At 39.3% G+C, this 18,370-nt stretch overlaps 1 pseudogene; it reads right to left on the reverse strand.

Moving 5' to 3' along the window:
* Positions 1-416: 416 nt before the first annotated feature.
* On the reverse strand, positions 417-530 carry LOC114080179 (U6atac minor spliceosomal RNA; annotated as a pseudogene).
* Between the last annotated feature and the right edge of the window lie 17,840 nt (positions 531-18,370).

Consider the following 18,370-nt stretch of genomic DNA (forward strand, 5'->3'; position numbering starts at 1 on the left):
TGTTATATATATTTATATATATAGTTTTATCACCATTATTATATATTATTATATATTATCATTTTAATATATTGTTAATATTCTGCTTGGAATTTCTGCATCTATATTCAGGAGTAAGCTTGGCCTCTAATTTTCTTTCTCATGATGTCTTTGATAGGTGTTAATTGCAGGTTACATTTGCCTTCTATCGAGAGTGTATCCTTTTGTGGGGCTGGGGCTGTGACTCAGTGGCAGAGTGCTTGTCTTGCACATGTGAGGCAAACCTCAGCACCACATAAAAATAAATAAAAAATAAAGAAATTTTTAAAAGTGTATCCTTTTTGTGTATGTGCATGTGGTAATATAGATTGAACCCAAGTCCTTTTACATGCTAAGCAAGGGCTCTACCACTGAGCTATACCCTCATCCCTCACCAAAAAAGGCAATGGTTAGATGCTATGTGATGTCTTAACAATATGCGTGTGGTTAGGCCTAAGGGTTTCTTCCATCCTTGACAAAACAGAATAACCTTCTCTTCTTTCATACAACACCTGTTTTTTAATTCTCTTAAAGAGTGTGCATAAAATTGGAAGTATTTATTTTTGAAGATTTGGTAGATCTTGCTGATGAAGTCATCTAGGTATGGAGTTTGCTTTGGGGGAACTTATCTGATTACTGATAATAAATATTTTATGATTTTATGACTATTTAGGGTCTCTGCTTTTTCTTGAGTCAATACAGGTGATTTCTTTTTGTAGGAATTTGTTCATTTCCAGTGCATTTTTAAATGTATTGACATACAGTTATTCACAATATCCATTATTTTTAAAATCTTCTCAGCCTCTGTGATTCAGTGCATTTTCCATTCATACTATGGTTTACCTGCACCTTTTCTCATTTCGCTTGATGAAGTTTGTAAATGTCATTAGTCTTTCCAGGAAAACTCCTTAGTTTGACCAGCAGCATGGCTTTGTCCCCTGCTGCAGCCATCTGCATGAAGTTTTTCCTTTTCTCATCAATCATCTCACCATTTTTCTGGCAACAGTATAGTTTGAAGTAAGAATGACACAAAGACCCTGTCCACAAATGGGCAAACTTCATTCCAAACTGAAAAAAAAGCACATTCATTCCCTTTTATTGTAAGCAGAGCTTTGTCATGAGAAAAAGATTGGACTTTCTTGAACTGTGATTCTTATTGAAGCTCACAACCATGTTGCTCATTATTTCTAATTAAGATTCCCATATCTGGTGTTTCCTTTTCTATCTGGGTCAACATGACCCAGGTTTAACCCACTCAGCTCAAAGACACAGTAAACTTTTAGCCCTTGGGAAACTAATGTGCTTTATACCTATTAAAGAAACCATCTACAAACTGGACACAGTGACTCAGGAGACTGAAACAGGAGGATCACAATTTTGAGGCCAGCCTTAGAAACTTAGCAAACCATTCCTCAAAAAAGAGCCTAAAAAGGACTGGGGATGTAGCTCAGTGGTAAAGATCCCCTGAGTTCAATCTCCAGTACCAAAATAAATAAATAAATAGAGAAAAAGGTCTACTTACTCTTCTTTCTTTAAAACCTGTCCCTGGGGCTGGGGATGTGGCTCAAGCGGTAGCGCGCTCCTGTGGCATGCGTGCGGCCCGAGTTCAATCCTCAGTACCATGCAAAAACAAAGATGTTGTGTCCGCCAAAAACTAAAAAAATAAAATATTAAAAAAAATTTAAAACCTGTCCCTGAAAACTTCACCTTCAGGCAGTTCTGTCCTTCGTTGGCTGCCTCGCTGTCTTTGGGCATGTGCTCTCCTTGACTGAGACTCCAACTTTTACACGTTAGTGGTTTCCCCCAAGGTCACTGGCTTCTGGTTGTTTGCTGTCAGAGGGAGCGCTGGTCTGGGAAGTCCCAAAAGTGCTCTATAAGGGTCAAGTCCTCCACCTTCCTTCCCAGAAAGGCTTCTACTAATGGAAGAAGTTGGACATTGGTCACAGCTATAGAGCTGGTCTCTTAGTTCTCATCTGTCAAAGTCTGGCAGTCACATGGTTTCTGGTTCTTTGCTCTGTTTGGGTTAGTTCCTCTTGTCTTTCAAGGTCAGAGATTGAAAGTCCTATTTCTGGGAATCGTGGCTGTATTCCAATATGCAAAACTGACAAGATTCCTTAGGACATTTTCTTCCACTTCAAAAACAGGAAGACTGCTAAAGGTGCCCTGTCTCCCAGATTGAAGTCTTAGAAAACCTGATTGTGACACTACTGCTTTTCTTCTCTGTGCTGCCAGCCTGAGGCCAGAGTAATATACCCACAGGCCAGAGCCTTCTGCCTGGCCTGCTGAGTAGTCCTTCCTTGTGGACCTCTTGGCTGCAGCTGGAGAACTGGCTCTGCTGTGCATGTTATGGAGACACACAGGGCACAGGGTTTTGTTGATGTCTGTGTCCTATAGGAAAGATCCATGCAATTATTTGGGGGAAATGGAATAGGATCACAAGAGAACCAACCCCAGAGGACAAACTCCTGGAGAAGAGTTGGGCTCCTGGGGGAGTCTGGGGGCACCTGCTACATTTGGAGAATAGCTGTAGGGAATGAGTCCTGTCCTAGGAGAGAAGCAGGTGAGTCATGGCCAGCTCATCCTATTTAGAGTGTCCAGGAGCCCTAGTCCTAACTACTTTGTCTTTCCTTCTCCTCTTGGAAGAAGGGGGAATCCCAGGGAAATACAGAAATTGGACTAAGCCCTCAGGATGGCAGGAAAAGCTGTGGGTTCAGGGTAGTACCACACACACTGGGGAGCATCCCTCCACCTGTCGGTCCCCACTCAGGGGTTCCCATGCTGATCAAATCCCACCAATGAACACCCATTGAGGACCCCCAGTCTGGCACAGTCACAGGGAAGAGATTTATGTCCTCAGGGGAAGCCATCTCTACAACTTCCACCAAGCCAAAGCATTTGGTAAAAGTCTTCTTCCGGGGAGGGTGAGGCTTTTTTTCTTGGCACACATGTTGGTGTGAGGCTAACAATATTAGAGTAGATACTGTTGCCCACTTCTGGGGAAACGATCAAATGAGGAAACCACAGCTCTCAGAGCCAACTGAACTCCTACTTTAATTGGTTTCCAGGAAGAAAACATTTTAAAATGTAAGCCCAAACCTTTGATGCTATAAAAGTACTGGCTCCTAATGAGACATTCTCAACTTTAGGAAAAAGAAGTCACAGTTGGGTAGGAAGCCCAGGCAGGTTTCCCCAGTGAAGCTCTCACTCCTGTATTGGCAGCAGGTGGCTATCCCAGCCAGGCACCAGAGGCCCAGGTCACCTGCACACTCTGGTGGGTGATCATCCCAGGGCTAGTGGACTTCATCAAGTAGGCTGATTCCTCCTTGACCTCTAGGAATGGGAATCACACGAGATGGTTGTAGGTGGTGGGGCAGGGGAGGCTGCAAGCAGGTCATTTGATGTCATTAGGAGGGCCTAGGATAGTCAGAACCAGGGTCAGCGAGGGCTTGCCTAGGGCATGCCAGATGCTGCATGGACAGTGTGCCAGCAGCTCCCAGAGGGATTCAGGCAGAGTCCTGGGCAAATGGATCAGCCACACCACAGGTCACACCCAAAGACCTGGTCCTGTGGCAGGAGCTCTGTGAGTGAGAAACTGCAGAGGAAGTTCCTGAGGCAGCTTTACTGACAAGACTCATGAAACGGGAAGGAGATTGTGCTAAACCACCAACAATAAAAATTTCAATCAACCAGGGTGGAAAAAAGTTTTCCTTATCTTTCTATTCCCTCCAGAGAGAATTATGTTACAAATCACTGTCATAGGAATATGTGATCTAAGAGTACACAGCCAAAGTATAGTGAAAAAGACAATACATGTAGGTCAAGTAGAAAAGAGAATAATAATAACAACAATCATAGTATTTTGTTGTCTTTTGTTATTTTTGCACCATTTGTTGATTTTTTTAACACCTGCAGTTTGTTATTTCTTTTCTTTTTCTCAGGGAATAAAAAAGTTGTAATTAATTTCGTACTTTTTTTCTTAAAGATTGACCCCTAACTGTGTAGACTGATCCCCATACAATGTCAATCTGCCCTCATGGTAGCCTACTTAAATATTTTAAATAAGCTTAAGAAATTGATTTTGTGGGTACAAAACCAGTATGTTTTTTCTTTGTTTAAACTTTTTATTTGTTCTTTTTAGTAATACATGACAGTGGAATGTATTTTGGCCAATTATACAGACATACAGTATAACATCCTATTTAGCATGCTATTCTTGTGGTTGTACATGATGCAGAGTTACTCTGGTCATGTATTCAAATACAAGTCTAGGAAAGTTATGTCCAATTCATTCTATTGTCCTCCCTATTCCCCTCTCCCCTCCCTTCCCTTCATTACCCATTGTCTAATCCAATGGATTCTATTCTTCTCTTCCCTACCTTCTCTTTTTTTAGCTTAGCATCCATATAATAAAGAGAACATTTAATCCTTGGGTTTGGGGAATTGGCTTATTTCGCTCAACATGATATTCTCCAGTTCCATCCATTTTCCTTCAAATGCCATAATTTTATTCTCTTTTAATGCTGAGTAATATTCCATTGTGTATATACACCACCATCTGTTGAAGGGTATCTGGGTTTGTTCCACAGTTTAGCTATTATGAATTGTGCTGCTATAAACATTGATGTGGCTGTGTCCCTGTAGTATGCTGTTTTTAAGTCCTTTGGGTATAAGAGGAGTGGGATATCTGGGTCAAAGGTGGTTGCATTCCAAGTTTTCTAAGGAATCAACCATACTGCTTTCCAGATTGGTTGCACCAATTTGCAGTTCCACCAACAATGTATGAGAGTACCTTTCTCCCCATATCCTCACCAACATTTATTGTTACATGTGTTCTTCATAATTGCCATTCTGACTGGAGTGAGATGGAATCGCAGTGTAGTTTTAATTTGCATTTCTCTAATTGATAAAGATGTTGAACATTTTTTCATATATTTGTTGAGCGTTCATTTTTATTCTTCTGTGAAGTGCCTGTTCAGTTCCTTTGCCCATTTATTGATTCTTGATTTTAAGGAGTCTTATTGAGGAAGTCAGGTCATAAGCTGACTGATGAACAGTTGGTCTATTTTTTCTTCTATTAGGTGCAGGGTCTCTGATGCCTAAGTATTTGATGCACTCTGAGTTGAGTTTTGTGCAGGGTGAGAGACAGGGCTTCAATTTCATTCTGCTACATATAGATTTCCAGTTTTCCCAGCACCATTTGTTGAAGAGTCTCTTTTCTCCAATGTTTATGGTACCTTTGTCTAGTATGAGATAACTGTACTTATGTGGGTTTGTTTATGTGACTTCTATTCAGTTCCATTTGTCTTCATGCCTGTTTTGGTGCCAATACCATGCTATTTTTGTTACTATAGCTCTGTAGTATAATTTAAGGTCTGATATTGTGATGTCACCTGCTCCACTCTTCTCACTATGGATTGCTTTGTCTATTCTAGGCCTCTAATTTTTCCAAATGAATTTCATGATTGCTTTTTCTGTTTCTATGGAGAACATAATTGGAATCTTAATAGGAACTGCATTAAATCTGTGTAGTGCTTTGGGTATATGGCCATTTTGACAATATTAATTCTGTCTATCCAAGAGCATGGGAGATCTTTCCATCTTCTAAGGTCTTCTCCAATTTCTTTCTTTAGTGTTCTGTATTTTTCATTATAGAGGTCTTTCATCTCTTTTGTTAGATTGATTACCAAATATTTTATTTTTTTGAGACTATTGTAAAGGGAATAGTTTTCCTGATTTCTCTTTCAGCTGATACATCATTGGTACATAGAAATGCAATTGATTTATTGGTGTTGATTTTATACTCTGCTACTTTCCTGAATTTGTTTATGAGTTCTAGAAGCTTTCAAGTAGAGTTTTGGGGCCTTCTAAATATAGAATCGTGTTATCAGCAAATAGTGATAGTTTGAGTTCTTTTCTATCCCTTAATTTCTTTCTTTTGTCTAATTGCTCTGACTAGAGTTTCAAGGACTATGTTGAATAGAAGTTGTGAAAGAGGGCATCTCTGTTTTGTTCCACTTTTTAGAGGGAATGTTTTTAATTTTTCTCCATTTAAAATGATGTTGGCCTTGGGCTTAGCATAAATAACTTTTACAATGTTGAGGTATGTTCCTACTATCCTTAGTTTTTCTAGTGTTTTGAGCATGAGTGGATGCTGAATTTTGTCAAGTGTTTTTTCTTCATCTATTGAAATAATAGACAAGTGTGATTCTTGTCTTTAAGCCTTTTGATGTGATGTATTATGTTTATTGATTTCCATATGTTGAACCAAACTTGCATCCCTGGGATTAATCCCACTTGATCATGGTGTACTATCTTTTTGATATGTTTTTATGCATTTTTGCTAGTATTTTACTGAGAATTTTTGCACCAATGTTCATCAGGGGTGTTGCTTTGAAACTATCATGTCTTTTTCAGTGCACAAAAGTATCTAAATGCTTAAAAGGGAAAATAAAAAAATTCAATCAAATCAGAATTTTGGGTATCACAATCTAATAAATAAAAGTAAAATATTTATAAACCACTAAAGCCAACTAGGCTATTAATAAAAGTCTAAATGGTGGTCCTTTTTTTTCTAAATATATCCTTTCTCTAAACAAATGGAAACATTGGATTTTTTTTCTTCTATTGCCAAAAATGTCGTGCTTGCTAATTCACAGGATAAGAAACAAGAAAACATATGTTGTTATCAGGCCAAAATTGAACAGTTATAAAGAAGCTTCAGTAATCGCTACTGTGACAAACTGCTTACAAATATTTAAAGGGTTTTAACAACACATCAGAGACAAATGTGGAAGTGGCATGCAAACCCTGATGGGAATGGGAAAGCAAGGAGGAAATCCCCTAGCATCATCCGGCCCCTTCCACCTCACTGGGCCAATAGGTGGATGTGAACAGTTGGGGAGATTCCATGATATCCCATGAGTCACGTTAAGCTGTGAAATGGGCGGCTTTGGGTTGCTCACTGTATTCATGTCTGAATGACACATCCCTTACTTTTTGTGATCCAAATTTTTGGGCCCCAATTATCAAGTTGCAGCACTGGTTGTACTTCACTTGGTAAAATAAAGCCAAGAAAATAATCTAAAACTCCAAGTTCCTTCATTAGTATTTTGGGTGTGATGCTGGCTATAGAACCCAGGACCTATGCATGCCAGGCAAGTAAGTGATCTATCACTGAGCCACAACCCCAGGCCCCCTGTTTTGTTACATCTCATGTAAAAGATAATTCTGTGACTTCTCCCCAATTATAAATCACAGTACTACATATAATGCAAAGAATACATTTTGGTTTTTGCAAGATTTAAGATACATTATTAATTTCTTACAAGAAACTTTTTTTTAAATGGAACATCCTAAACAGGATACTGATGGTTCATGTATATTACCTTTTCTTATACTAAATAGTTAAGATCATGAGTTGAACTAGATCGAGTTATAATAATTAATGTCTTTATTTGAGAAGTCCAACCTCTTCAACTTCCAACAATAGCAGTGATTTCTGTAGCCCTACAAAGTTACTCCCCTTTGTTAAGCGAGGAAAATTTTAGAGTATCATATTTCTCTGTCAAATCTTGATCCATCAACTGTGATCCAATTGTTCTTCAGTGTCAACCTACTATAATTTGAATAATAAATTGAGGTAATTAGTGAGAACTATTTACCTGGTTAATCCCTAAAAGAATGAAAATCCTTAGAGCCAGAAGATGCGAAATATAGTTACTTCTTTTCCCTTATGTATTCTTATCTATGCATACACAAATGGATCCTTATAACCCTCATTTAAAATCCAGAAAATCCTACTGTCCTTTGGTGAACCCCCAACCCCACCCTCACCTATTGTGAGTCAGCATAGAATGAATTGGACAACACTTTCCTATGCTCATATATGAGTACATGACCAGTGTAACTCCACATCACGTACAACCACAAGAATGGGAAGTTATACACCATGTATGTATAATATGTCAAAATACACTCTACTGTCACGTATAACTAAAATAGAACAAATAATCTGTTCTGGGGTTGTGGCTCCATGGTAGAGTGCTTGCCTTGCATGTGTGAGACACTGGGTTCAATCCTCAACACCACATAAAAACAAATCAATAAAATAAATAAAGGTATTGTGTCCATTAGCAGACAAGGAGATTTAAATCTTGGCACTGGGTCTCTGATAGAAGAAAAGTGTGGGTATATGATAGTGGCACTGCCACTTCTCACGTGTAGGTGTTCATGTTCATGCCACTTGATAAACCATGGTATGGATGCAGTGGCCAGGCTATGTGTCATGACCTTGTCTTATTGGACCATTTGCTTCCAGCTACAATATGTTTCAGTAATGCATGACTTTTTTGTGAAAGAGCCCGGACACAAAAAATCAATATTGTATGATTTCTTTCCTATGAAGTATCCAAAAAGGGTAAATTCATAGACACAAAATTAGCCATCTTAAAGTATACAATTCTGTGGCATTTAGTATATTTATAATATTGTGTAACCATCAGCACAGTTTAGTTCCATCCAAACATCTTTTAATGTGACTATATGTAAGTATATATTTACATCAATACATCCCCCTTTTATTCATGTGCACCATCCAGTGAGTTGCCCAAGCCAGGTGAATGAAGGAGAAGATGTTGGTGCTCCCAAGCAGCTGTTCAAACACTAGAAAAACTAGGGATAGTAGGAACAGAGCAAAGTTTATTTTTATGTGGTACTGAGGATCAAATCCAGTGCCTCCCATGTGCTAGGCAAGCACTCTACCACTGAGCTACAGTCCTCAATAAATGTTTTAAAATTTTTGATATAAAGAGTAATATCACAACAGACACTTCAGAAATACAGAAGATAATCAAAAACTATTTTGAATCCTTATACTCCAATAAATTAGAAGATAGTGAAGGCATAGATAAATTTCTTAAGTCATATGATCTGCCCAGATTGAGTCAGGAGGATATAGAAAACCTAAACAGACCAATATCAATTGAGGAAATAGAAGAAACCATAAAAAGACTACCAACTAAGAAAAGCCCAGGTCCGGATGGGTATACAGCAGAATTTTACAAAACCTTTAAAGAAGAACTAATACCAATACTTTTCAAGCTACTTCAGGAAATAGAAAAGGAGGGAGAACTTCCAAATTCATTCTATGAGGCCAACATCACCCTGATACCTAAACCAGACAAAGACACTTCAAAGAAAGAAAACTACAGACCAATATCTCTAATGAACCTAGATGCAAAAATCCTCAATAAAATTCTGGCGAATCGGATACAAAAACATATCAAAAAAATTGTACACCATGATCAAGTAGGATTCATCCCTGGGATGCAAGGCTGGTTCAATATACGGAAATCAATAAATGTTATTCACCACATCAATAGACTTAAAAATAAGAACCATATGATCATCTCGATAGATGCGGAAAAAGCATTCGACAAAGTACAGCATCCCTTTATGTTCAAAGCTCTAGAAAAACTAGGGATAACAGGAACATACCTCAATATTGTAAAAGCAATCTATGCTAAGCCTCAGGCTAGCATCATTCTGAATGGAGAAAAACTGAAGGCATTCCCTCTAAAATCTGGAACAAGACAGGGATGCCCTCTCTCTCCACTTCTGTTCAACATAGTTCTCGAAACATTGGCCAGAGCAATTAGACAGACGAAAGAAATTAAAGGCATAAAAATAGGAAAAGAAGAACTTAAATTATCACTATTTGCAGATGATATGATTCTATACCTAGCAGACCCAAAAGGCTCTACAAAGAAACTATTAGAGCTAATAAATGAATTCAGCAAAGTGGCAGGATATAAAATCAACACGCATAAATCAAAGGCATTCCTGTATATCAGCGACAAATCCTCTGAAATGGAAATGAGGACAACCACTCCATTCAAAATATCTTCAAAAAAAAAATAAAATACTTGGGAATCAACCTAACAAAAGAGGTGAAAGACTTATACAATGAAAACTACAGAACCCTAAAGAGAGAAATAGAAGAAGATCTTAGAAGATGGAAAAATATACCCTGTTCATGGATAGGCAGAACTAACATCATCAAAATGGCGATATTACCAAAAGTTCTCTATAGGTTTAATGCAATGCCAATCAAAATCCCAACGGCATTTCTTGTAGAAATAGAGAAAGCAATCATGAAATTCATATGGAAAAATAAAAGACCCAGAATAGCAAAAACAATGCTAAGCAGGAAGTGTGAATCAGGCGGTATAGCAATACCAGACCTCAAACTATACTACAGAGCAATAGTAACAAAAACAGCATGGTACTGGTACCAAAACAGGCGGGTGGACCAATGGTACAGAATAGAGGACACAGAAACCAATCCACAAAACTACAACTATCTTATATTTGATAAAGGGGCTAAAAACATGCAATGGAGGAAGGATAGCATCTTCAACAAATGGTGCTGGGAAAACTGGAAATCCATATGCAACAAAATGAAACTGAATCCCTTTCTCTCGCCATGCACAAAAGTTAATTCAAAATGGATCAAGGAGCTTGATATCAAATCAGAGACACGGCGTCTGATAGAAGAAAAAGTTGGCTACGATCTACAGTCGGTGGGGTCAGGCTCCAAATTCCTCAATAGGACACCCATAGCACAAAAGTTAATAACTAGAATCAACAAATGGGACTTAATCAAACTAAAAAGTTTTTTCTCAGCAAAAGAAACAATAAGAGAGGTAAATAGGGAGCCTACACCCTGGGAACAAATCTTTACTCCTCACACTTCAGATAGAGCCCTAATATCCAGAGTATACAAAGAACTCAAAAAATTAGACAATAAGAGAACAAACAACCCAATCAACAAATGGGCCAAGGACCTGAACAGACACTTCTCAGAGGAGGACATACAGTCAATCAACAAGTACATGAAAAAATGCTCAACATCTCTAGCTGTCAGAGAAATGCAAATCAAAACCACCCTAAGATACCATCTCACTCCAGTAAGATTGGCAGCCATTAAGAAGTCAAACAACAACAAGTGCTGGCGAGGATGTGGGGAAAAGGGTACACTTGTACATTGCTGGTGGGACTGCAAATCGGTGCAGCCAATTTGGAAAGCAGTATGGAGATTTCTTGGAAAGTTGGGAATGGAGCCACCATTTGACCCATCTATTCCCCTTCTTGGTCTATTCCCTAAAGACCTAAAAAGGGCATGCTACAGGGACACTGCTACATCGATGTTCATAGCAGCACAGTTCACAATAGCAAGACTGTGGAACCAACCTAGATGCCCTTCAATAGACGAATGGATAAAAAAAATGTGGCATTTATACACATTGGAGTATTACTCTGCATTAAAAAATGACAAAATCATAGAATTTACAGGGAAATGGATGGCATTAGAGCAGATTATGCTAAGTGAAGCTAGCCAATCCCTAAAAAACAAATGCCAAATGTCTTCTGTGATATAAGGAGAGTAACTAAGAACAGAGTAGGGATGAAGAGCAGGAGAAGAAGATTAACATTTAACAGGGATGAGAGGTGGGAGGGAAAGGGAGAGAGAAGGGAAATTGCATGGTAATGGAAGGAGACCCTCAGGGTTATACAGTGGAGGAGGTAGAGAGAGAGGAGGGGAGGGGAGGGGAGAGGTGGGGAGGGGGGAGGGTGGAGGACGGGAAAGGCAGCGGAGCACAACAGACACTAGTATGGCAATTTGTAAATCAATGGATGTGTAACTGATGTGATTCTGCAATCTGTGTATGGGGTGAAGGTGGGAGTTCATAACCCACTTGAATCAAAGTGTGGAATATGATATGTCAAGAAATTTGTAATGTTTTGTACAACCCACAATAAAAAATTAAAAAAAGAAAAAAGTTTAAAAAAAAAGAGTAACAGAATGTGGCAAAAGTGTTAGTGAGTGACTTTCAGGATCATGCCATAGAAAGCTTGAGAGACCACATGGAGCAGGAAGCTATGGAGGATGAGACATCACATGGAAGAAATTACAGACCAGCTAACAGTCAACACATTAACCCATGAGAAAAATAAATTGTTATTTTAAGCCATTAGGTTTGGGGAGTAGGGCTGGGGATATAGCTCAGTTGATAGAGTGCTTGCCCTGCACACACAAGTACCTGGGTTCAATCCCCAGCACAACCAAAAAGGTTTTGGCAGCTGGTGACTTTTTATGCAGCACTACCACTTGAGATCCTGAGTATATGGTAAAGTCCTGAGAAGGGCTTTCAAAACCTGGCAGACTCAACTTGTGAAGGACCTAAAGCTCAGATTCCTATGACAAAAATTTTCCAGAAGTGGAGGACTTCCTGCAGTTGAATGCTGGCCCAAGACCAGTGGAATAAGACATAATTACAGAGGACTTCCAGGGAACAAGTGAAACTGATGAGGGAAAGTCATCTGTTATTACCTGTCCTGGGATATTTTTGGCATTGTTCTAAGTGTTCTATTTCTAATAGTCGCACAGTAAAAACCTCTCCTTGATCTTTGCTTTTCTATTTAACAGGTTAGAACTGTGCAGACTGGACGAGACAGCTCACTGACATCTAAGACCATATTAGATTTCCAAGATGCCATATGTCAAGGGGTGCTTCTACCATTATATAGAAAATGCTCAAGAAAATCTGAAGGCACTTGTAGAATGAACGGGTTCAGCTTCTGAAAACTGCAGTTATCTTTTTTTAAAAGTTTTTAATTTTAGATGAACACAATACTTTTATTCTTTATTTACTTATTTTTATGTGGTGCTGAGGATGGAACCCAATGGCTCACATGAGCACTCTACCACTGAGCTAGAATCCTAGTCTTGCAGTTGTCTTTTAGTAGAGGAATCTAAACTGACAACATATTAATCTTGACTTTTATTCATTCAAATTCTACTACATTGATTAGTAATGTCAGGTGGAGTTTTAGTACAAGTCTGTGGGGAACTTGGCCAATGGGAGTTGGCTCAGCTCATGACCAAGTGTGTGCCGCTTGGCTTTGCAGCAAAAGAGTTATTTGCATCAGTCAATCGCAGGCCATCCTCACGCCTCCCCAAACTACAATTGGATATATCAAATTTTGTGATTAAAATGTCACTAGAAAGGCCATTCAGGTAGAGCTGAAATGATCAGGTTTGAGACACCCAGACTTACAGAGAAAGACTAAACTTGAGGGAGGTGTCTGTCTCCCAGAACCAAAATCAGTAAAAACATTTCCAAAACAATGGAAATAACAAAGAAATCTCTTGTTGCACTATGTACAAAAGGTGTGACAGATATAGGAAATAAAATAACAGATAAGGAAATATACACAATAATAGATACAGGAAATACAACAAAAACACTCTGGTGTCAGACAGAACTACTGGAAATTGCTATGGTTCAGATAAGTCTGCCTTGGTTTCTGCTAAGAATTTCTAACAGTGAAAAACAATTAAAGGGAATAATTTATTGTATTTATAAATCTTGTTGATAATTTTAATTGCATATATGGCATAAATGAAGCTTTTGCTTGATCTTCACTGTCTGTGAAAGCTAAATATTTTAAAAAATTAATTGGCCCACAAATTGAATTGATGATCTTAATACAAAAATGATGAGACTGGCCTGGTGCCCCGTTCCTGTAGTCACTGCTATTTGAGGCTGAGGACCATCTGAGCCCAGGAGTTCAGGGCCAACCTTGGCAGTATAACAAGACCCCATCTCAAAAAACAAAAGCAAACAAACAACAACAAAAACTTGATAACAAAGATAATGTGAATGTACTACTGCAAGTGAATTGTATCTTGAAAACAGTTAAGATGCCATATTTAATAATTTGAATTTTTAAATATTTATTTATTTTTTAGTTGTAATTGTCAATACCTTTTTTTTAAATGTGGTCCTGAGAATCGAACCCAGGGCCTTGCACGCGTTAGGCGAGCACTCTACCACTGAACCACAACCCCAGCCTCCAAAATGCCATATTTTACGTTCGTTATGCATATTTTTCAACTTTTTTTAAGATGTAAAAAATAATTTTCGGGGCTGTGGTTGTGGCTCAGTGGTAGAGCCCTTGCCTAGCATGTGTGAGATACTGGGTTCCATTCTCAGAACTGCATATAAATAAATAAAGTTCATTGACAACTAAAAATATTTTTTAAAAAAATATTTTTTAAAAAAGGTTTTTCGGGGGCTGGGGATGTGGCTCAAGCGGTAACGCGTTAGCCTGTAATGCGCGGGGCGCTAGGTTCGATTCCCAGCGCCACATAAAAATAAAATAAAGATGTTGTGTCCACCAAAAACTGAAAAATAAATATTAAAAAATTCTCTCTCTCTCTCTCTCTCTCTCTCTCTCTCTCTCTCTCTCTCTCTCTCTCTCTCTTTAAGAAAAAAAAAGGTTTTTCGGATTCAGACAGGAAAGGAAGGTAACAAAAACCTGGTTTAAAGACATGAAAAAAATACAAGAACAAATCTACAACCTTCACGAAACAAGGGACCACAGACAACTGACAAACTCAAAGCCAGGGGGTGAGGGGCAGACAGGAAAGCAGAAGACTGATCGCAAGCCACCAGGGTGTGGGAAGGCAGCGGGGAAAGTCCAAAGGATCTCAGCAGTACCCGGGACGCACCCGACAGGATCTGGCCCTACAGGACACTGCCTGACCCTGCGTAGAAATATCTGAGGGCAGATCCCAGAAAGACCAGCACTGCAACCGGCGGCGATACGGTAGGGAGAGAAAAGGCGCAAAAAGCGAAAGCGGCCGGGGCTGCTGCGTAATGGGTTCTGGAAGCGAGAGCCGCGCCGCATCGCCAGAAGAGGGTGCCCAAGAGCCAAAGAAGCGGCAAACAACCGGCTCCCTTCCCGGAACCCCAAAGGTTCCTGTACTAATGGCTGGCAGCTAAGAAACCAAATGCGTTCAAACAGTAAAAACAAAAGCAAACAAAAGTCAAGTGCTGCATTTGTACAAAGAAATAGACACACACAAAGCAACAGGTCTCAGCAGCAGCAGAAGCTCACCAGGAATGCTTTTAAATGTTTTACAAGGTTTTGAGTGAGACATTTTCAAAGACTGTGTGTTTGAATCCATTCCTGTCGTGAATTCTTTTTGATGTTCTGTTTGTCACCAGGTTGGCCAGTGAGAATCCCTTCACGCTGATTCCATTGTCCTTTGGCCATTTGCCCACCAGTTTCTGGCACAACAGAAATGCTCACTACACACCTTGTACTTCTTTTGACAGACCGTTCTAGGAAATATGCATCTAATAAAGCAATCTATAAAAGCATATTTTATTTTTAAAAATATTTTTTAGTTGTACTTGGACACAATACCTTTATTTTATTTATTCATTTTATATGGTGCTTTTATGTGGTGCTGAGGATCGAACCCAGTGCCCCTCAAATGCCAGACAGCATTCTACTGCTGAGCAATAGCCCCAGCCCCCTAAAAGCATATTTTAAAAAGTAAGTGTGATTGAACTTTCCAATTAACATGACCTATTACAGTTCCTTCTTCTTACACTGGAGATCAGGGACTATAAAGCTAACTTCATATTTTTCTTTGTCCTACAATAAAAACCCAGTTTCAATGTAACAACATCGTAAAAAGAGAAGCCTGGGATAGATAGATCGGGTAGTGCTCCAGAGGCTGACACCGATTTGAGGCAACTTAGTGCCCTGTCCCAAAATAAAATATAAAACGGGCTAGGGATGTAGCTGACTGGTAGAAAGCCTCTTGGTTCAATCCCCAGTACCATGGGATGGGGGAGTGGAAGAAATAAAGAAAAAAAGAAAAGATAGATCAGAGATGTGGCAGCACAGACCAAAACAGTAGGCTCAGAGTTGGAGGTACAGGTTAAGTCAACCCACCTACCTGCTCCAAGCTAAGACCCTATCTGGGTCTTCTGGAAAAAGGTGCTCCCAACTCCACATAGTTTAGAAGATGTGATTGGTCCAGGCCCAACCCAGCTTTAAGTTCAAATCCAAATACAGTATGTGGTGTGGCTGTTTGGAGTTTGCAAAAACATAGCCCACAGTTTTTGACTTTACATTCATCCAACGGTGACAACGAGGACAGCTGGCCTTGGAAAGTGGCAGTGCCACTGTTATAAGCCCATAGTTTCCCCCATCAGACACCGTGGTGCCAACAATGTGAAAAATTCTTATTCCTTAGGTTCTTTCAGATGTGGGGATTAACAGAGCCTTTCCTGCTTGACCGTTTCCCAAAGCAGTTTTTTCATTTTAATTTCACTGTACAGGAGTACAAATTAACCATGGGCAGGGATGCAATAGACAGTGGAACTGAGAATACATCTTAAACATTTAATTGTGGCACAAAATACACACAACAGGGCTGGGGTTTTAGCTCAGCAGTAGAGTACTTGCGTAGCATGTGTGAGGCACTGGGTTCAATCCTCAGCACCACGTAAAAATAAATAAATAAAGGAAGGCATGCTGTTCATTGACAACTACAAAAAAATTTAAAATACACACAATATATATTCACATTTTTGTGCAAACTATTATCATCATCCATCTCCAGAACATCTTCATCATATCAAATTGAAACTCTGTACCCATGAAATACTACTCCATATTATTTTCTCCTTCCCCCCAGCCCCTGGCATCCACCCTTCTTTGTGTCTCTATGAATTTGACTATTCTAGGGGCCTCATATTAAATGGAATCCTACAGTATTTGTCCTTTTATGATTTGCTTTGGAAAATATATCTTTTTGAAGGCTTTTTGTAAATTAAACACTTAACTAGCTCAAAAACAATGAAAATTCTGTACAATCTAAGGTTTGACTTGGAATTAGGTTGTAAAATATGGATCGTATTTGGAATAAAATATTTTTTTCAAGTGAAAAAAAATCAATTTAAAAGCTGGATGCTTCCTTTTCCTGGGAGGATTGCAAGTTCAAGGCCAGTCTGGGCAACTTAGCAAGACTCTTTCTCAGAAAATAAATAAATAAATAAAAAGGCTGGGGATGTAGTTCAGTGCTAGAGTACCCCAGGGTTCAATCCCCAGTACCATAGGGGGGAAAAAACCCAGTGCAGTAGCACACACCTGTCATCCCAGCTACTTGGGATGCTGAGGCCAGCCTGGGAACCATAACAAGACCCCATCTCAAAAGAAATCAGCTTAAAAATACAAGGAAAAAGAAACAAGGAAGACAAAACAACAAAAGCCTGACACAGGTTTTTTTCGTAATATTGTAAACTAATAATATTTTGTGTGTCTTCTCCATGGTGATAATGTGGCTGCCACAGCAAAAAGAATTTTCACCAATTCACATTTTGGTGATTTGTACCCAGACTTCCTAGCTACTGCTTATTCATTCATGTGGGAAAAAGTACTTCTGTGAATGAGCCCAAAGGGTCTGAGAACTGGAGAAGATGATACAACAATGACACACCCAGCTCTAAATCCATTTAAACTTTGGTATAGTCAGAAGTGGAATAGAATGATCACTGTTATGCGAGGAGGGAACATCAGCAAGTTTGGGGAACCCAACAGCTGTAGTGGTAAGGGTAATCCAACTGTTGTCAGTTTCTGAGGTGAGCAATTCAGGACACAATGAAACATTCACAGAAATGATAAAAGAGTTTGACCCTGGCCTTTTGAATTTACTCATGGTGCATGTTTATATATCTCTAAGGAACTTAGGGCAGACAGAGCTTTTCCAACAAAGTAGAGAAGCCAGAAAACAAATGGGAAGCATAGTCATACTTAACCACATAAAATTAAAACTCAACGGATGCAAGCTTATTCCAAATGCACAGACAAAGGCAATGAATGACCCTCAAAGACATGGTACTCAGTAAAAGAAACCAGGCACCAAAGGACAAATGCTGCAGGATTCCACTTATAGAAGTTCCTTAGAGTGGTGGTTGCCAGGTGCTGAGGTGAGAAGGAATGAATTCATGCAGAGTTCAGTTTTTCATGATGAAACAGTTCTAGAGTGGATGGTGGTGATGGTTGCATGACAACATGAACTGTATGCTTAGAAATGGCAGAAACAGTAAATTTTATGTTTTATCACAATTTTTAAAATAATAAGGCAAATGGTCAACTGATTCCTTGTCCTCTAGCTCTATCAGTCACTGGCTGTTAATGATAAAGCCCATGACCTACTGGATGGAGCTGAGAGCTGAATGAAGGTGACAGGAAGCCCCCAAAACTCGTAATCAGCTCTCTCTCATAGAGTCACTTGGGAGTACTCAGATTAGAGACGAGTCTATCATCTAATCTTCCAGCCCAGCCAGGGCCCCAGCTGGCAGCAAGAGTGGGAGCTGCTGGACTGGAGCCAAGCTGACGGTGCTGTCTTGCTCTGCTTCACCCACCCTTTGCTCTTCATCTCCCTCTCCAGTGCCCTCTCTTCATTTATCCACACTTTTGCAAGAGC

This window comes from Marmota flaviventris, chromosome X (assembly GCF_047511675.1).
Source record: "Marmota flaviventris isolate mMarFla1 chromosome X, mMarFla1.hap1, whole genome shotgun sequence".
NCBI lineage: Eukaryota > Metazoa > Chordata > Mammalia > Rodentia > Sciuridae > Marmota > Marmota flaviventris.